Source organism: Octopus bimaculoides, chromosome 7 (assembly GCF_046866305.1).
Source record: "Octopus bimaculoides isolate indiv1 chromosome 7, ASM4686630v1, whole genome shotgun sequence".
NCBI lineage: Eukaryota > Metazoa > Mollusca > Cephalopoda > Octopoda > Octopodidae > Octopus > Octopus bimaculoides.
In genome coordinates, this window is record NC_142934.1 from 69,411,413 (window position 1) to 69,432,589 (window position 21,177).

The window sequence follows — 21,177 nt, forward strand, 5'->3', positions numbered from 1 at the left end:
AAACTATTATAAAATAACCACCATAGGACTGCAAAAATACCTACTCCAAAAGCAAGAGAAAGTAATACAAATAGCCACAAAACACGAGCAAAACAAAAAGCTGTTTTCAGTATTTAAGGAAGCTGACAAATACAAACAAGAAATCAATCTACCTAACAAATAATAATAATAATAATAATAATAAGAAGAAGAAGAAGAAGAAGAAGAAGAAGAAGAAGAAGAAGAAGAAGAAGAAGAAGAAGAAGAAGAAGAAAAGCTATAAAACAAATGAAATCCAAACTAAAACTAGAACAGCAACGAACCATGATAAAACGATGGCAAAAAAAGCCCCTACATGGTAAATACTTGGCTAAACTAAATGCGAAAGAAATAGAGAAAAATACCAGCAATGGCTGAGAAGCTCAGGACTCAAAGCAGAGACTGAAGGATTTTTAATTGCTGCACAAGACCAAAGCCTCCCCACCAGAAATTACCAAAAACACATAATGAAAAGAAATATAACAAGTAACTGTAGAATATGTGGAGATCGACAAGAAACAATAAATCATATTATCTCTGGCTGCCCAGTCCTGGCTAAGAAGGAATATATTCACAGACACGACAGACCTGGGACCTATATACACTGGAAGCTATGCCAACACTATGGAATAACAACAGAAAAAAGATGGTATAAACACACGCCAGAAAAGGTCACAGAAAACGAGAAAGCAACCATACTCTGGCATATGCCAATACACACAGATAGAGAAATTAAGGAAAATAGACCAGATATAGTTGTCAAAGATCATGAAGAAAAAAAATGCTTTCTAAAAGAAATGGAAAAACTTTCAAAATACAAAGACCTGGAAATATAGATAACTCGAATGTGGAATCTAAAAACAGAAACAATTCCTATCATAGTAGGTGCCTTAGGTATAATAAAAGAATATTCAGACAAATATATTACAAAAAGACCAGGACTTACAAATATATATAACATACAGAAAATTGCACTACTGGGTACTGCACACATTCTACGCAAAACACTTTCAATACAGTAAACATAAGAGCACCGCAGCAAACCACAGCACATACCCAAGGCGCACAGAGCTGCGCTCGGTAGTGAAGTGAAAGCACGTTATAAAAATAAAACTACTGAACAATAATAATAATAATAATAATAATAATAATAATGATAATAATAATAATAATAATGAAGGTAGCCACAATTGGCCTAGACACCTATCTGAAAAACTCTGAGGACTGGATGCTAAAACTTGTCTTAAAACATGAAAGCAAGAAAGCATCTTACTCAGTAACAAAACAGGCAAAGGACTATCTAAGTGAATTCCAATTGCAACAAATTCAAGAATTAGACGAACTAGAAACACCTGCAGAAAAAGCTAAGCGCTTGAAAACCCGTGCAAAAATTGCTGCCTTAGATATTATGACTGAAAAATGGCATGGAAAACCTCTCAATGGCAAATACCCAAAGAGAGCGAATAATGCAGATATTGACAAAAGCCCTTACCCACCAATGGTTAATGGCCTCTGGCTTGAAATCAGAAACAGAGGGGTTTATCATAGCAACCCAAGATCAATGTCTACTTATAAAGAATTACCAGGCCAACATATTAAAGAACGGCAGCTCCCCATTATGTCGTATATGCCAACAACAAAATGAGACCATCGATCATGTTGTCTCCATGTGCAGTTTGCTTGCGCCTAGAGAGTACCTCAACAGGCATGATAGAGCTGCACAATATATTCACTGGGTAATATACAAAAACCTGAACTTGCCCCATGATAAAAACTGGTGGTAACACAAACCACCCCCAGTACTTGAAAATGATCACATTGCACTCCTCTGGAACTTCACCATTCAAACTGACAGAAAGATAGACGCAAATAGGCCAGACATCATACTGAAAGACTTCAGACAAAAATCATGCCTCCTCATTGATATGACTGTCCCAATCGATATAAACGTATCTGTCAATACCTACCAAAAACTAAGCAAATATAAAGATCTTGAAATAGAAATTAGCAAAATGTGGAATCTGAAGACGAAAACAATACCTATTGTCATAGGTGCCCTGGGAATGACAGCGAAACGGGCTGATTACTACCTAGCTCAGATACCAGGAAACCCCAAAATGGCTGAAGTTCAAAAGATAGTGCTCATGGGAACTGCCCATATCCTACGTAAAATACTGTCTATGTGATCTCAAATTTTAAAGCAAATACATAATTTTCTTATGGTTTTTTAAACATTCACTTGAACAAAACTGTACAAATCCAAATATATGGTACCCTAGGCATAACACCTACATAAACCTCTAACTTGTTGTCTCTTGAGGTCTCTGGGTAAGACTTGGATCCAACTTGTACAAATGCAAAACAAAAGTCAAACATAAAATAATAAGAAGAAGAACAGATTAGTGGTTAAAAAAATATATTAAAAAAAAAATTTGTAAAAAAAGATTTTTTTTTTAAATGAAAATTAAATTATAATTTAACTTTACTAAAAAAAAATTCAAACAGTACACCAAATCGCTTGTCTAATGGTTATAATGGAAGCGCGCCTGTCAGGAATCTGTCAGCCTGACGACCAAAAATTTTCAAATGGCAGAATATCTTCCCCAAATACGAACCTGGAAGGTCACTTAGACGGGATTTGTCCCAAATTAAGCCCCCAAAGTTCACCGCCACACCGACCACAATATCAAAAATGTAAAAGAATTAAATGGAACCGGGAAGAATATAAAGAAGTAATATACGCTTATTACTTCGCATTAAGTAGGCCAACCCAAGAGAAACACACCGCAAATTCCTACAGAATTTGGACCTGTGAATTTGCGTGTGTAAACTGGGAATGCATACAACGAGTTTCTCTGCCCTAGGTGTACGGAAAACACTCGGCGAGAAATGGAAGAAAATTTGAAGAAAGAAGAAAAATAATAATAATAATAATAATAATAATAATAATAATAATAATAATAATAACAACAACAATAATAATAATAATAATTATTATTATTATTATTATTATTATTATTATTATTATTATTATTATTATTATTGTTATCATTATTATTGTTATTATTATTATTATTATTATTATTATTATTATTATTATTATTATTATTATTATGTGAGAGAGCAGTGAATGCCATCAAAGTGACACGGGGGTAAAATATACGAAGCCCGTTATACCCATCATGACTTCCCGTCTGATAAGGGTACACCAGGCACATGCATCACAACCATATGTGCGCGACATGGTGATCTCATATCAAAATAAACAGTGCATGACCTCGCAGGTGGGGCCCAGTTAGAATTTTCTTCAGGTCGAGTAGCCCATCCCGCTCAAAAGTCCCTGAATAAGGTTCGTTTAAAGATGTTGAGCAAAACACCCATGTTTCCAAAGGTGAATTATTCAAACCTCAAAGAATTCCTCTCAACATATGGCTATGATGCTCCCCCACTACTTCTGCTCATGATCAGAGATGCACATATCGTCAGCCACCAACGGACATGCTCAACTGGTTACGGTCAAACAACTGACAAGCAAATCTGTGGTATTAAGCAGAATATTTGCTGTAGCCCATCTTTTTATACCAAGACAAAACAACGTACATGATAACACTTCCAGTCAATTAAGATTATTATTATTATTATTATTATTATTATTGAGTGAGAGAGCAGGGCATGCCATCAAAGTGACACTGGGGTAAAATATACGAAGCCCAATATACCCATCATGACTACCCGTCTGATAAGGGTACACCAGGCACATTATTATTATTATTATTATTATTATTATTATTATTATTATTATTATTATTATTATTATTATTATTTATTGTCTTTTATACCATGTGCTGTAACCCATCTTTTATACCAAGTGCTGTAGTCCATCCTTTATACCTGTCCTCTGGCTACATCCTGATATTTCTTACTTTTTGTCAATTTCTTTGGTATCGACTCCGCTATCATAAGGAATTGCTCCATCTATGATCTTATACTGTTTATTTCGACCTCTACGATCACATCCGAGCTTCTTGTTTCAATATTATCGCCAGCATTTATAGAGAAATGCCGCATGATCATGCAATTTTCATTTCCTATCACAGCCTCTGGTAAAATTCACTCTACAGGCTTCAACATAATTTCCTTCTAATGAAGTTTACTCACAGAACCTATAGAAAATAACATCCTCGAAGCCGGAGTTGAAACTTTCATCAAAATATTGTAAAGAGAATTCCGAAAATATTTGTTCTCACTATGCCACTATGTATGTGTGTTTGTTCGTTTGCATGCGTATGGATTTGTTTCCGTTTATGTTAATTTTGTGTTACAACTTGTTTTGTATCAAAAAGATATCTAAACCATTCGAGAAAATAGATCTAAACTGAAATAAGTACTGGAGATGTTATCAATTGTCATTGGTAAAAACCCTTTATTGCCTCTTCCCCAACATACTAGCAGGCAAATGTACAAAACCAGTAAAAGAATATCTCAAATATTTCATTATAATCTGCCTCGAAAAGTATCTTCCACTCTTTCTTAACACTACGTCTATTAGTCATCGCTGAAATGGAATGCATTTCATCATAATTCATGCATCTCCCCGATATGTAATCCATGCAGTAGCTGTTAGCATTTTTATCCGTTTCAGTCATATCGGTTTGCGAATCGTCATTCTCCCTCTCTTTCTCCTTTCTTCTCTCTGTCTTTGTCCGTCTGTCTGTCTGTCTGTCTGTCTCTCTGTCTGTCTGTCCGTCTGTCCGTCTGTCTGTCTGTCTGTCTCTCTGTCTATCTTTTTCTCTCTGTTTTTCTCTTTCTCTTTCTGAATATTTGCTTGAATCTCCTCACAATTCACTCTTCTATCTTCAACTAGGTTCAATCAATTCTTATTAGTTATACTAGATATAATAGTATGCATGACTCAGTATTTCTGTCAGTACACGCTTGTATACTTCTTTTTTACATCCACCAAATTTCAGCAGCATGTGACAACTTCATTTATTATATTTTTACGAAATATTCACATTGACTTTGGTGTCAATCCCATATGCATTATTTAAAGGAAGTGTATTGCAGAAATGATTGGCGGAAGAAATGCGTTCCGTTATTTATTGATATTTCGTTATGTTATGAGTTCAAATCTGACATGATCGACTTTATATTTCGTCTCACGGATATGAGAAATAAAATGAACCAAACAAGTTTAGGAGTCTCTCTAATCAAATGTTCCACTACGCCAAAATGGGTTGTCTTATGGTTATGTAAAGAATAATTACTTAAGAACAGACCAAAACGAAATCATTTTTAACATTTTAACTTTCTATATATATATTCTTTTATTCTTTTACTTGTTACAGTCATTTGACTGCGGCCATGCTGGAGGACCACCTTGAAGGGAATTAGTCAAACAAATCACACCCAGTACTTATTCTTGAAGCCTAGTACTTATTCTATCAGTATATTTTGCCGGAGATGCAAACTCACCAACACGGGTTGTGAAGCGGAGATGGGGGAGACAAACACAGGCGCGCGCACGCTCACACACATGCACATGCACACACACACACACACAGTTTCTGTCTACCAAATCTATTCTAAAGGCTATAGTAAAAGACACTTGCCCAAGACACCACGCAGTGAGACTGAACCTGGAACTATGTGGCTGAGAAGCAAACCGCTTATCACACAGCCATGCCTGTGCCTATTATAACTATATAAATATAAAAAAAATATACTTATGTGTTTATGTGTGTGTGCATGTGTGCCCATCCTTTTCTCTCCCCACTTCCTACTGCTGGCATTTGTTTGCTTACATCCTCGTAAATAAGCGGAAATTATTACTGGAATACGTTGCAGGGATGATTAGTTTGACTAAGCCTTTGAAGGTGATTTCCAGCATATCCTAGGACAATGGCTAAAACAAATATTGGCTTCAAATTTTGACACAAGGCCAGCAATTTCTGCGGAGGAGTCAAGTGGAACACATCTTTCCCCCATTCTTCAACTGGTACTTATTTCATCTACCCCAAGAGGATAAAAGATAAAATCGACCCCGGCAAAATTTGAACTCGAAACGTAAAGACGGATGAAATGTCGCTAAGCAGTTTGCCCGGCGTGCTAGCGATCCTGGCAGCTCTCCGCCTGTACTAAAACAAGTATGAGAATGAAGATTAAAGAAATATCTCTTTAATGATTTAAACAGACAATAAACCAAATGATCCACCCGACAAGAACGACCCCCAAACCAAATGGTAGCGGATTGAGGTTTTTAGCCACTTAACGGTGGAGATATCTAGTCTAGTGCTCCGCAACCGTTATGCCGCGGCACACTGGTGTGCTACGAGACGATGCTAGGTGTGCCGTAGTGTAACCTAAATATAATATTTTTCCCCTATACTTTTAGTTATATTTTTAGCTCAGATGTGCCGCCGAATTTTGAAAAGAATATAATTGTACAGCAACTGAAAAAGTTTGCGGAGCACTGATCTAGACTGTCATGGATTTTTTTGCTGCACGTTTCTTCTACAGTATCGAAACTTTAGTATAGATACATAGGAATCTGAGCAGAAAAACTCAAAACCACCAAATATACACAAATTTATATACAATTTATATACAGTTGGACACTCGTCTAACACCTAAATCGACTGATAAACTCACACACAGACACATGTAGATACAGATGCACGGCTATACAGATTTTTCATTGGAAAATCGAAATAAAACTAAGTGCACACACGTATACGACGACATATGGACATGATCACAACTATAATCATGCAAATGAATTCGCAAACACATACAGATTAATAATAAATTCTCGGACAGTTTGAAGTATAGTAGACGCATATGACATTGATATGGTCAATATCTCATCAGCACATTAAGTGAAAGTTGCGCTGAGACATTAGATTTGAATGTAAGGTCAGGTCGCAGATTGTCATTCAACTCATCAACGCCATTTCCAGTTTCTTTGTCAATTTCTTTACCACTTCTAAAATTAGGTTGTCAGTATTCAAATAAGCACCTGCTCCTCTTTAAAAGCATTCACACAGCATTCAGGTTTTCAGGTCACATCAAACCGATTCTCTAAATATTTGCACAACCACTGGCTATTAATCACTATATGATTACTGAGAATGAAATGATTGGTTCCTAATTGGATGCCAATCTTCTGGTTAGTGAAAATGGAAGAAATTGCTGAAGCCGTAGAAGCGCCGGAATAAGTGTTTTGTTGTAGCTGATTTTATATAGTATTACGCAAAGTTTAGATTTCACCCTGGGTCATCTTTACTCTCCATTTCTTTGTGATATAAGATAAACACTAATAATATAAATTAATCAGTTAATTATAGCTTTAACACTTCTACATCTCAAACTTTGCTTCATGTATGATAAAGAACACTATTATATTTAAGGGTTTTTTGCTTTATTTTTCAGCCCGGTATGAAATACTTTCCAGAGTAACGTTACGACATTCATTTAGACATTTATTGCTTAATTTTAAGCTTAGCTACATGATTAGTGACCAAGTAAGTAAGGGGTGCATATTGTTTTAAATAAATAGCATATAAGACCCTTTGTCAGATTTATCCGGTAATTTAAATTATCATGCTCAAAATTTAAATAAATGATGTAGCCAAGTGGATGGGGGGAGACTCTTAATGTTTCTATTAGGGTCATTAATTATTATCTTCCACTATTACAGCTCAAACGGAATTACTCTATTTTTAACAGATTATATTAATTGTCTTGTCATCGAGAAGTTACTTGGTTTCTATCGTTTAACTATATGTACTAATAAAGCTCTACACCTATTTTCTCCCTAACGGAAAATGTTTTCATGTCGAAAATTTTAGAACTAGCTTAAAGAAACGAAACCCTGCTTCTGGCATGCTTGCATATAATTGTTTACCATTCGATTTATCCTCTAAGATGTTCTTCCTGTATGAAGGAAGATTTATTTTAGCTGATAGATTTGTCTTAATCCTTGTTATTAAATAAGTATTGAATTACATTATATTTGCGTTCAGCTTTCCCTTAACAGTATTTTAAAAGCAACAAACTCCAAAGCTATCAGATCTGAAGACATAAATCAATAATTCTATCTATCAAATACACTAAAAGTTCTTTTAGCTAAAGATTTAATGGAATTAATTATAAATTATGTCTAATATTATTCGCTTCAATTAAAATCTGAAGTTTAAATAATAGAAACTTAACAAGTGTCTTTCTTTGTCAAAGAAGGGTCAATTTCTTTAACAATCATACGATATGCTATATTTTATCAACCATGTACACACACATACACACATACAAATATATGTATACATACATAACATACAAACATAATACTTACATATATTAATGCATGCATACATGCATACCAGCTTGCAAGAACGCTGCAAAGATAACAATATATTCTTTCTCTCCCTCCTTCAGTATGAAAAACAAAATGAGGCATCCAATTTTTGCTGAATCAGACGTTCATTAGGTTAGCTCTCTTTTGCTACACATTGTCCTGAAGATTCTGAATTTCTAGAAACTATAATAACAAGTAACATACGCTAGAAATGTATTAGACACAAGAAGAGTATCCTACACTGCGGCGTCGCTACACTTTAAAGTGAACCAAAAGGAAATTTTCATTTACATATTTTAATGCCAAAACTAGAGTAAAACGATCCAGTACATAGATTCACTAGTTTGAATAAAATGGAGCAGTATTTACAAATGCAAAAAAAAAAAAAAAAGCAAGCAAACATCAAAAATAGACTTCTGCTGAATACTAGGGTTGGCAGTTAGGGAACATTTGAGGGATCATGTCCCGGACTATGAAGTATTTTACAATTCGACTGCGTCAGAATCCACTCCTGACTGTTTTAAATTTATCCTGATGCAGTACGAGTAGAAAAGCTCTTAGGAGCCGTCTGATTAGTCTTATTAAATCTAAGAGGTTGCTTCTAATCTATATGTGTTAAGGTGTGTTATATTGGATTTCTTATTTACTTAAGTATATAAGTTTCATATTTCCGTCTAATATTGTGCAATCATTTGGTGAAATTTCAAAAATCTTTAGCTAACCTTAATATATGGTATAATGGCTTGTTTACTTGTCCACTCCTTTCATTTTCTTATTCTAGCTCCACGCACATCATTATTATTATTTATTTATTATTTTCTTTTTGTAACCATCCCCTTTTTCCGATGTGTGGATGCATAAGTCCAGGCTGATAAATATTAAAGAAAATTAATTTCATTATTAGTATTTCTTTTCATTGCCAAAGGCGACGAGAATTAGAAGTAAACATTATTAATTTATATTGGTTTAACTGATTTCCAATCTGGTATTCAGTGCCTTGCTTTTCTTAGTTTCTGTTCGATGAAATCACGTGATACAGCAGTACCATCCATCGGTGCCGAGGAAATGTAGGTAGTCAAGTGATTGCGGTAGTCCACTCGCCTAGGATGTCACAATCTGTGACACTCCTCCAGCAGCAACTTTGTGTTGTCAGCGACCAACCCAAGCTCCGCTGCTCATCAGGCTGAGAAGAAAAACTGTCCTGCTTTCGGTTGCACTGTGACAGGTTTATGGTTGATCCTGTGACAGCTGAGACCTCCGAGGTCCTTGGTTCTGGACCATATACCTGCTCACCACTATCGGGGCAGAGACTGCTGTCCACAAGTGCAAGCCCCGCGAGTTAGACTGCCTGTTTCAGCGCATTTCCTTCACTACTATCCGGGGCAATGCCTTTTCCAATTAGTCTGCTGGTGCCTACTGTGATAGGCAAGATTTTCAGTATTTGAGTAATACAAAATCATGAGTGGATAATGACTTAGAGTTTCTACACTTTTAGCATTTGTCGTCTACACGAAATAATTGTTACGATATGTTCAATGCAGTGTACGTTATTATAAATAACCAATTCAGGTTACATCAGGGTTGCAAGTTAATATTCGCCACAAATGTTACTTCTGTTGCTAATAACTAATTTATAGACAGCCAGCCAGATTTACGAGACATCACTAGCTGTTTGGCAAGTATTAATCTGCATAGGTTAGGCTTGACTTTCAGTTTAACATTCCGTGCTTTCCTTCTTAGTGATGAGTCTTTACAGTTGCAATTGGAAATGAGCTCTTGACGTGACTTACGAGTGATTATGTCCTTTATATTGGCGCCGCAACTGTATATATTTTTTTACCGGGTGCCTTTTAAAAATCTTCGTCAGTTTGTGGTTTACTGGGAAATACTTATTTAATAACGCCAGGAATTCCTTGCCTATGTTAGTTTTAGTATCCAGTGAGAAAGGGAATGTGGACCATATTATTTTCCTAAGTCTAGTTGCATTTGTAATTGAAGCGTTACATGGTATCTTATATTTGAAGTTGCTGTTGGTTAGAACATTGTTATAGTAGAGGCTCATTCATCAAACATTTCGTTTGAAAGGGATAGGTTTGATATTCTAATACTGATGTTAGCTAGTAGGTTTTTAGATGCTACAAGGGGGATGATATGACTGTTTATGTTTATATGTGATTTTCATTCAGTTTCTGAGAGGGTTTGTATCGATTTCTATTTTTCATGCTGCACTTGGATGTTGATGTTGCAAAATAAGAACAGCAGCAGATATACGAGGTTTGATCAATAAGTATCCGGATATAACGAAGTTTGAACTCTGTTGTGTATACACACTAGGTTTTAACGTTCTAGCTCACTTCCACTGTTTACAGCAGTGCTTGGAAGGAAGGTGTGTAACGTGTGATCTTCGCATTGACCATGACAGAAAAAGTTGTCATAGTGATACCTGCTCAGAGGCCTACGTAAATTTGTAGAAAGTGTTTGAACAGAACACAAGTGTACAAGTGGTATAAACGTTTCCAAAATGGCCGAAAACATGTCCATATTGACGATTGTTTTGGGAGAGCCGCAGCCAAGAGAACTGAGGAAAGCATCGCGTGCAGCAGTGAGGAGAAATCGTCGAATCACAATTTGTGAGTTATCTGCGGATATGCAGATTAGTTACCGTTCAGTTCATTTCATTATCACTGAGCAAGATCTCCTTGATCGTGCCGAGAACGTTGAAAACTTTTTGAAAATCTTGCGTAGGCCTCTGAGCAGGTATCACCAAGCTTTTGGCAACATTTGATGCAGATTCACTTCTCAACGTTGTCGTGGTGAATGTGACGACCACACGTTACATATCTTCCTTCCAAGTACTACTGCAAACGGCTACAACGTTGAAAACATAATGCGCAAGCACAGCGGAGACCATGGTGAATCTGTGCCAAGCGGCTTTACTCAGAGTGGTTTAGCTTCGTTACTATGGCAACCATCCGGATAATTATTCATCAGACCACGTATACAAACAAACGCGCATCTCTCTCTCTCTCTCTCTCTCTCTCTCTCTCTCTCTCTGTATGCATACGCACACACACGCACGCACAAACACACATAGACACACACACACACACACACACACACACACACACACACATACACACACACGCACACACACACACACACACACACACACACACACACACACACATATATATATATATATATATATATATATATATATATATATATACGTATTGGGCCTGAAAAATTGCTTGGAGATACATGGCATATTATATAAACCTGTCACTTTAATGTACTTTAAACGCATTACACTATTAGTAACTCTTTTCTAATTGTGTATGCTTAATATTTATCATTCACTGGATGGAGAACCTTTTGTTTATCCGACCTAGTGTAACTGCTAATTATATGTGCGTGTGTGTGCGTGTGTGTGTTTATTTTTGTGTGTATATATATATAAATATATGAACGAATATATATACATATATAGATTAATATATACATATATATATATATATATATATATATATATATATATATATATATATATATATATATATATATATAAACATGTATATATATATATATATAGATATATATACATATGTATATATATGTGTGGTTATTCATACACACACACACACACACACACTCACACACTCACACATATATCATATTTTTTTGTCTTTTGCTTGTTTCAGGCATTAGTCTGTGGACATACTGGCGAAACGTTTTGAGGAATTTTAGTCGAATGAATCGACACCTGTAATTTTTTTAAAGCCAGATCATTTTTTTTTTCACTCAATCGCAAATTCATGTGGACATATGCGCACCAACACCCGTTGTGAAGCGGTGCTGGGGGACAGACCCAGAAACAAAGGCACACACACACACATACACACACACGCACACACACACACACACACACACACACATGCATACATACCAACAGCAGACCTCCGCACACCTAATTAAGCTGAAACGTACCAGAGCTCTAGTATTGTGTATCGAACTGGGAAGTTGTTTATGAAGCTATATTCTTAACAATACGATCATTCTTACGTGTTTTACCTTTTTATTAAATAAATAACAAGGCCTCTTCTTTAAGTTCCTCATTTTGTTAGTTCTTATTTATAATTTGAACAATAAGTTTTTAAGATTAATTTTTAACGAGACCAATATACAAAGTATTTAAATATTTTAAATGCATTACGCTTTAAAATAATTATACATTCTTACGATGGAATTTCATCAATTGGGTAGAAAACGAAAAAATAATTAAGCTATTGTGATAAATGAATTCTATGGAAAAAATTTTTTCTTTTAGTTAATCACAAGATAATTAATTATTTTTAATTGAATAAGCAAAGATGGAACCGTAGAAATGTTTTTTTCATAAATCATGATCATGAACCATTTTATGTTGGTTCATAAATTCATTAAGAGAAAATTCTAAAAGATTATTTTCAAATGATCCATGTCAAATATTTTTATATATATACTGAAGTTTTTTTTTTAATAATTATTTCTAAAACTATATTTGATTTTAGAAGTAATTTGCTCGCATTAAAACGTACATCATTCTTGTTAGCTCTACGTCAGCCCTTACTGAGAAGACTGATAATCAGAGGCACTCAAGATGCGACTTCATCACCTTAAGCTTTTAATGGTTGTGTATTTTGGATTAAATTATACAGTGTCGACACTTTTTTTCTTTAACGATGTTTGTGATTCAAAGTAGATTTATTTGTTCTGCCTATTGGATAGATATGGAGGCACGTGGCTTAGTGGTTAGGATGTCAGCATTACGATCGCAAGATTATGGTTTCGATTCCTGGACCGGGCGACGCGTTGTGTTCTTGAGCAAAACACTTCATTTCACGTTGCTCCAGTCCACTCAGCTGCCAAAAATGAGTAAAGCTGCGATGGACTGGCGTCCCGTCCAGCTGGGGAACACATACACCACTGAAACCGAGAAATCGGGCTCATGAGCCTGTCTAGGCTTTGAAAGGGCGCATTTTTGGAGGCGCAATGACCCAGTGGTTAGGGCAGCAGATTCGCGGTCGGAGTATCACAGTTTCGAATCCCAGACCTGGTGTTGTGAGTGTTTATTGAGCTAAAACACCTAAGCACCACGAGGCTCCGGCAGGGGTTGGTGGCGACCCATGTTGTACTCTTTCGCCCCAACTTTCTCTCACTCTTTCTTCCTGTTTCTTGAGTAACGCTGCGATGGACTGGCGTCCCGTCCAGCTGGGAGTAACACATACGCCATAGAAACCGGGAAACCGGGCCCATGAGCCTGGCTAGGCTTTGAAAGGGCAACATTATCGTTATTGGACCTAGTAAAAGGCTTCTTATGATTTATGGTTTCGTTTTACAGTGCATAGAAGCTGGCTTGGAATCAATCTGGGAGCTTCAGGTAGAAAAGAAGTACAAAATTTTTAAGGCAGTGTATAATAGCTGTCGTCAATTTTATAGTTTTCTTAATAAAATCGAAATTATAACAGAAATAATTATCACTGAATATTGAAATAGCATCATGGTATCGGATTGTGGAATAGAATCGTATCTAGGTTTATATTATTTTCAATTTCATTTATAAGTGTTTACCGTAAGATAAATCCAGCCATATATCTTATACTGAACACACAAAGACATAATTGTGAAGAGGATATTAATTTACTCTCGCTGCTCTCAAGACAGTTTCTAATGACCTTTGTTGCCTCATTTGTGAAGATAATTTAATCAATTTGACAAATAGCAAACATTCCCACTCACAGGTATTTACTCACTTCATTATTTGATTAACTTTTATTGGTAAGATATTTTGGTCACCCTCCTTGTGATCTGTACTTTGATCTTTATTTATATTCAGACATTATGAAGTTATCCAACAGTTACTTTCCTTGGACAACAAATAAGACTAAATTTTAAATTCTTGCATAGCTAGAAAAACATTCCGTTGTGATTCCTTGATAATTGTGGGCAAGTGATATGAAATAATGTGTCTAAATAGAGAACCTTGTAGGCAATACCGTTGTAATCAATTTACCAGTTTTTATAAAACATACCATTCTTAATTATTTTAGGTTTTTCCCATAACATAATGATCACGAATTTGTATAGTCAACAGACAGTCACATAGAATGCATATTTTCTCTATTCTGGTTTTCTGCACTATGACAGCAAAACCCAGCAAGACCAATTTTGCCTTTCATCGCTTCGATGGTAGGTTAATTAACAGTTAAATCAAGTAACGAAGTCGATTTTTCTCACTCTTTCCTCCTCTTCCTCTCAATCATTCTCTCTTTTACCCTCTCTCCCTCTCAGTCCTTCTCTCTCTTCCGCGGAACCGAATACTTGTATCCTAAAAATATTCGTGCATGAGTTCTCACAAACGTTAGAAGTCATTAAATTTGATAACCTACTCCATTGGTGTATGCGTATGTAGTGGCAGAGTGACTGGATATTTGTTGTCTATACTTTTCTGATAACAAATATGAAGTAGTCCGAAAGGCTTATCACGAATTCCTATTTGAAAAGGTGGAGATTGCGCAAACACCTTCGAGGTTTAAGATATTAGCTTTTCAATAATGACATTCACATGCATTCATATATATGCCTGATGTAGCCTGTAGATATTTAGAACTAAACTTCCCGACAGCGTTAAAATAGATATATTGAAGCTCAAAGGAATATATTGGTAATGAAGAAAAGAATGAATGATCAACACTCTACTGGCGATAACTTTCTTTAAATAGTAGAGTGCTGTTATGACAACTGCAAAAGTTTGGTGGGAATATATTGACAATAACTCAATCGTTGTTTAAATAAGAGTTGCCACACAAACATCTCCTTACAACTGAAGGCAAAAGAAATTTTGTGTGGCCAAAGACGATACTAAGGTGAAGAATCAAGTGTAAAATTGGTTCTATATGTTATAAAAGTGGCAACCAGTGTTGTTTATTCAAAATTTATGTATATGAATATCTATATTTGGAGCTCTTAATTTTATATGATACCTGAATGATTGTAATGGAATATATTTGTCTAATCATATATATATATATATATATATATATATATATATATATATATATATATATATATATATATATATATATATATATATATATATATATATATATATATATATATATATATATATATATATATATGTATATATATATATATATGTATATATATATATATATATATATATATATATATATATATATATATATATATATATATATATATATGACTAAACACCACGCATTCATTTCCAAGTATGTCTATCTTATATATATTACTTCCCAGTACCCACACTACACACCATCATCTACACACCCACCCACAGCATCCCGAAATATAACAATATCTGTCTCAACACTCAGTTTAACATTAGGGGTTTTGCAAAACAAATTTATAATTTATATGTGTGTGTGTTTTCTCTATCTCTCTCTTTGCTCTGTCTCTGTCTCTGTCCATATATGTATATATATATATATATATATATATATATATATATATATATATAATCATTACAGATATAGGGTAAAAATTAATAATTAATTAATTAATTAATTAATACTGTACTGACGATGGAAGTAAACCGAGTGGATTCGTTATTTTTCTTTTTGCCTGTGTGAGTTGCGAGTGCTGCTGACTGGGAGATATATTATGGTAGTGGAATAGTATTTAAATGCTATTTCTAAACTTCGGTACGTGATGAAGCAAATTTTACTGAACCCTATGTGTGTGAGAGTGTGAATGTGTGTGTGTGTCTGTGTGCGTGTGTGTATGTGTGTGTAAGTTTGCTGACATGGAGGACTGGAAGCCATCTACATATTGGAAATATTTACATGATGATTTGCGACGAGCAACAAAATATCGAGATGACTACTGCTCAATGCTCTAAGTACATACACTGTAAATGCTGGAAGACGTAATATGAGCAGCTTTGATGGAAACTACGAAGCTATGGCCAGCAATAAGGGACGATAAAGTTGTTCTGACGGCATTTGAATGTCAGGATATATCATCGACATATATTTGAACAATTCTGAAGGCTGTGTGAAGCTGCTCCAAGCTGTGGAAGACCCTCACTGGAGAGGGTTTTTATTGGAAGGTCATATGTGTAGCAACAGGATTCTCTTACTTGCTCTAACTACGCAGTATCAAAAATTGCTGACCGGGAAATTCTACCACTTCACTAGCGTTCATTTCTTGCCTTCTAATTCTCCTGATTTTAATCCTTTGGATTTTGGGGTATGAGACATGATAAAAAAAGACACCAGCCGCTATGCAAGCAAATCCAAGCCCAGTCTAGTGGCCAAAATCAAGGAAATGTTCCCAGGGACACATTGATGAATGCATGCATCAGGTTTCGGAGCTGTCAGAGCCATTCCAGCAATGGCTCTGACGAAAGTATTTTTAATTTTCTTAAGTCTTTCAATTTATCTCAGCTGAACCATAGACCAATTGAGTAAACCTGTCTTTAATGGCTACTGGAAGAAAGAGCAGTAAGCCAAAGTTGCTATAATAAAGAAATTATATGCTGTGAGCATTATTTAAACTTGACTATTATAGATTATTCTGTAAAAACCAGTTTATCTGAAGTCCATCCACAGATTTATAACATAGAATTGTGATGAATCATAACCTTGGACCCCACCAAAAGATTACTCGGAGTTCTTTACTGATCTAAGTAATATTGTTCGCCTGGTGTGCCAACAGAGAGCTTTTAAAGAATTTTACCCGGATTGATAATCCCTCACTATTTGTTCTATCATATACACATATATATATATATATATATATGTGTGTGTGTGTGTGTGTGTGTGTGTGGGTGTGTGTGTGTGTGTGTGTATGTGTGTGTGTGTGTGTGGTGGGGTGTATGTGTATATGTATATATGCCTTTGAGTGACTATATGTCCGTGTATGTAACGGGTACGCGCGGGATGTATAGGAGTGCTCTATCGTTACAACCATGTCCACATGTTTCTCATTGCTTATATAAATATGTACGATCATGAAAATTATATTTTACGAGTGTTAGTGTCCATTCGGTTTTACAGTTTTAAAATTATAAACTACATGTGCAAACTGCAAACTACAACATGTTTTCCATGTTCTAGTGCATTAATTTTGGGCTCAGACACAATGGTTTTTGAATTGGGTGTATCATGTAAAAATCACGCGTTGAAATAACGAAGTTTAAAGCAAGATAAGGTCAAGTTTTAATATTTCAATGCATATTTCAATCTTGGGTCATATGAAAGAAAATGTTCTTAACAACGATCGCACTGAATATCGTGGTAAGAAATGAACAGCTGGGTACTCAGCTATTTTCCTAATTACCTCCCTACTTTGCTATTTTTTCACCACCATACATTTATAAACAACAAATGTATCAGCACTCATCCAAATATTCTTTGATTATTCATTGCCGGATATACCAATGAATCATCTGCTCATAAGACCACACATACCTACATGTATACATACACACATATATGCATACATCTACACGCATATTTATATATATATATATATATTTACACATATAAATATGCATATATATGTGTGTGCATAATGCATACATATTTTAATGTGTGCATGTTTATGTATATCATCATCATCATCGTTTAACGTCCGCTTTCCATGCTAGCATGGGTTGGACGATTTGACTGAGGACTGGTGAAACCGGATGGCAACACCAGGCTCCAGTCTGATTTGGCAGAGTTTCTACAGCTGGATGCCCTTCCTAACGCCAACCACTCAGAGAGTGTAGTGGGTGCTTTTACGTGTCACCCGCACGAAAACGGCCACGCTCGAAATGGTGTCTTTTATGTGCCACCCGCACAAGCCAGTCCAGGGGCACTGGCAACGATCTCGCTCGAAAATCCTACAGGAGCCAGTCAGGCGGTACTGGCAACGGCCACGCTCAAAATGGTGCATCTCATGTGCCACCCGCACAAGAACCAGTCCAGGGGTACTGGCAACGATCTTACTTGGCTTGCCGGGTCTTCTCACGCACAGCCCATTTCCAAAGGTCTCGGTCCGTAGTCATCGCCTCGGTGAGGCCCAATGTACGAAGGTCTTGCATCACCACCTCAGCCCAGGTCTTCCTGGGCCTACCTCTTCCACGGGTTCCCTCAACTGTTAGGGTGTGGCACTTTTTCACGCAGCTATCCTCATCCATTCTCACCACATGTCCATACCAGCGCAATCGTCTCTCTTGCACGCCACAACTGATGCTTCTAATGTTCAGCTTTTCTCTCAAGATACTTACACTCTGACGGGTATTCACATTGACATTACACATCCAACGGAGCATACTGGCTTCATTCCTTGCGAGCTTACGTATGTCCTCAGCAGTTACAGCCCATGTTTCACTGCCATGTAGCATGGTTGTTCGTACGCATGCGTCATACAGTCTGCCTTTTACTCTGAGTGAGAGTCCCTTTGTCGCCAGCAGGGGTAAGAGCTCTCTAAACTTTGCCCAGGCTATTCTTATTCTAGCAGCTACACTTTCAGCGCACCCACCCCCACTACTAACTTGGTCGCCCAGATAGCGGAAGCTATCGACTACCTCTAGTTTTTCACCCTGGAATGAGATAGAAGTTGTTTCCTGTTTGTTTGCAGTCTTTATTGCACCTGAACATCTGCCACAAACATATATATATATATATATATATATATATACATATGCATGTATTTATATGTGCACACATACACAGATGCATATTTTTATGTATGTATGTATGTATGTATGTATGTATGTATATACTAAAATAAAATCAAGAAGTAATTGAATATATTCATCCTTATATGGAATATTCTTTAATACGACTTTCTATAGAACGTCAAAAAAAAAACCGATATCACTGACACATAGAAACGAACCTATTCTCTTTTCAAATAGCATAAATAGCATAAATCCTCAAATGAATTCTGCTTATATTCTCTGTCACAACGCATGTGAAAAAACCCACACAGACACACACAGACATATACACTGACATAAACATACATACAATGAGAGGGAGGGAACGAGAGAGAAAAGGAATCATACTCACTTTTCCAACTACATGCTCTTTCTTTGCCTATGCATTCCACTATAAATTTGGAAGGATCTTTTACACTCAATCTATTCTAGCTTCAAATCTTGAAGAATCCAAAAGAGAAAGATGGATGACATAGGTTGCATAAGATATTTCATGAAAATTTGATAAATAAGTTAAAACAGATAATTTTTTTTTTTTAATTGGGAGAAAAGAAACACTGACAAGTGCATTCTTCTTCTTCTTCTTCTTCTTCTTCTTCTTATTATTATTATTATTATTATTATTATTATTATTATTATTATTATTATTATTATCATTATCATCATCATCATCATCATCATCATCATCATCATCATCATCATCATCATCATCATCATTATTATTATTAAGCATTTGAGTGCATTTTTAAAGTTTCTTTTACTTATTTTTTCTTTCAAATCAATGACATAGATTGGTCGTTCAGGAAATAAAGGGAATGAAAGAACTCTATTACATAATATTTGTGTGTATATGTGCATGTATGCATATATATATATATATATATATATATATATGTGTGTGTGTGTGTGTGTGTGTGTGTGTGTGTGTGTGTGTGTAGGTATACATATGTATTTATACACATACACAGATATATATATATATATATATATATTTGCTTATGTCTATATATAATTATATGTACACATAAATATATACATGTGTGTGCAAGTATATATATATATATATATATATATATATATATATATATATATATATATATATATATATATATACATATATATATAGATATATATATATACATATATATATATATATATATATATACATTATGTATATAACATATACCTATATCATATGCACAGGAACATCTATATCATATATATGCACATATGCATTATGCGTTTGTATTTGTGCATGTAGATATGTATGCATATAATTCAAACAGACTTTGCTTGAAGGAAAGTATACTGCAGTTTTAAAGAAGGAGACCAGAATATAAAATAGGGCGAAAGTTAGCGGGGTAAAAATAATGCAAGATGAGAAAGCATGATAGCAAATGGAAAAAGAGAAAGAGAGCGAGAGATCATTTTAAGAGTGAAATATTCTGGGATATATACCGTAATGCAGGGGTCAATTCATCATTTTTGCAGGAATGAAAAGAAAAAAAAAATGCTAAGAAATTGATGGGGTGGAGACAAAATTAATTTTAGTGCAGGTCGTAAGATATTAGTATGTAATCCAACTCTTGTTTTTTTCCATTCTTTTTATCCTTGTTTATATCCTTTTAAGGTTACAATCACTGTTTTTCTTTATCTCATAGTTAGCTTCACTCTACCCCCCCTCTCTCTGTCTCTTCCTCTCTCTCAGTCTTTCTCTCGCCCCTCTATTTCGCAAAGATAACCTGTTGCACGAAACTAACGATTATAAATAACGTAACGTTTCGAAGAATATCTTATAGGAAGTATGCTGACCAGGTTCTAAGGAAATGATATTGATGTATTCTAATCGGCATTTAAAACTGAGGTCTTAAAATTCTACAATATTTGGATATCTTGATCGCAATTTTCTCTGTCAGACAAATTTTGGTATACACTATGGAGATTGTATATATGTCGTTATTTGTATAAGCACGTATTTATATATATATATATATATATATATATATATATATATATATATATGTGTGTGTGTGTGTATGTATATATATATATATATATATATATATATATATAT